At 43.8% G+C, this 1901-nt stretch overlaps 1 pseudogene; it reads left to right on the top strand.

The window, feature by feature from the left end:
- Positions 1-652: 652 nt before the first annotated feature.
- On the top strand, positions 653-1328 carry LOC101653189 (annotated as a pseudogene).
- Positions 1329-1901: the final 573 nt, after the last annotated feature.

The following is a 1901-nucleotide window of genomic DNA, read 5'->3' on the forward strand; positions in this document are numbered from 1 at the left end:
GGATAAACAAGCTGGAGAAGAAAACAACAGGACCAATGGTTCCGGGGGGACATGGTAGAGAGGGAGGTGGGAGAAAGGAAGTGGGTGTTAACAACCCAGGGACAAGGGAACAACAAGTGATCCAAAATCAGTGGTGAAGAGGGTGTAGGAAGCCTGGTTGGGCTCGATCAAGGACAATGTAGCCAAGGGGAATTACTGAAACCCAAATGAAGGCTGAGCATGATAGTGGGTCAAGAGGAAAGTAAAAGGAAATAGAGGAAAGAATTAGGAGGCAAAAAGTATTTATAGAGGTCTAAATACACATGTACATATGTAAATATATTTATATATGATGATGGGGAAATAGATCTATGTGCATATATTTATAGGTTTAGTATTAACGTAGCAGATGGACATTGGCCTCCACTCAAGTACTCCCTCAATGCAAGAACACTTTGTTCTATTAACCTGGCATTCCATGATGCTCACCTTTCCAACATGATCGCTGAAGACAAAGTGCGTGCATAAGCAAATGCAGTGAAGAAAGTTGATGGTGCCTGGTTATCAAAAGATATAGCATCTGGCCTTTTTGTCCCATTTCTTAGCATTCTACCCTTTCATCTGTGACCCACTTTTGCTCCACTGCCACCCACCTCCTGGTATAGCCTACACCATGGGTTTCAGAGGCTTGAAGAGCCCTGCTGGTCTTCAGGTGCTCAATGATTACCTGGCTGAAAAGAGCTACATCAAGGGGTATGTGCCATCACAAGCAGATGTGGCAGTGTTTGAAGCAATCAACGGCCCTCCACCTGCTGACTTGTATTATGTCCTATATTGGTATAATCACATCAAGTTGTATGAAAAGGAAAAGGCCAGTTTGCCAGGAGTAAAGAAAGCTTTGGGCAGGTATAGCCCTGCTGATGTTGAAGACACCACAGGAAGTGGCGCTGCAGACAGTAAGGATGAGGACAACATTGATCTCTTTGGATCTGAGGAGGAGGAAAGTGAAGATGCAAAGAGGCTAAGAGAAGAACGCCTTGCACTGTATGAATCAAAGAAAGCTGAGAAGCCTGCACTTGTTGCCAAGTCTTCCATCTTACTAGATGTGAAACCATAGGATGATGAGACTGATATGGCAAAATTGGAAGAGTGCGTCAGAAGAATTGAAGCAGATGGCTTGGCCTGGGGCTTATCTAAGCTTGTTCTGGTAGGGTATGGAATTAAAAAAACTTCAAATACAGTGTGTAGTTGAAGATAACAAACTTGGTACAGATATGCTAGAAGAACAGATAACTGCTTTTGAAGAATATGTGCTGTCCATGAATGTGGCTGCTTTCAACAAGATCTAAAATTCCTCCTGGGTGGTTACACTTAAATAAATGACTATAAGACAAAAAAAAAAAGATATAGCATTTGGTGCCTTAAAGACTTAAAGATAAGCAAGTGGCCACCTAGCTGAAAAGCAGCAAAGAAAGCCCACATGGAAGAAGCACACCAGCCTGCGTGATCATGAGGTATTGATGGGATCAAGTATCAGGCATCAAAGAACAAAAAATCAAATCATTATGAATGAGGGGGAGTGCAGAGTGGAGACCCAAAGCCCATCTTAGGTAACTGGACACCCCTTACAGAAGGGTCACGGGGAGGAGACAAGCCAGTCAGGGTGCAGTGTAGCAACGATGAAACATACAACTTCCCTCTAGTTCTTTAATGATCCCAATCTATCCTCTAGATCTCTCACGATCCCAATCTACCTTACAAATCTGGCTAGACAAGAGGATGTACACTGGTACAGATAGGAACTGGAAACACAGGGAATCCAGGACAGATGATCCCCTCAGAACCAGTGGCGAAAGTGGCGATGTCTGGAGGGTGGAAGGAAGGTGGGTAGAAAGGAGAAACCGATCACAAGGATCTCCATA

Source organism: Echinops telfairi, unplaced genomic scaffold (assembly GCF_000313985.2).
Source record: "Echinops telfairi isolate 266 unplaced genomic scaffold, ASM31398v2 ScPeMD7_1;HRSCAF=3_0, whole genome shotgun sequence".
Classification (NCBI taxonomy): Eukaryota; Metazoa; Chordata; class Mammalia; order Afrosoricida; family Tenrecidae; genus Echinops; species Echinops telfairi.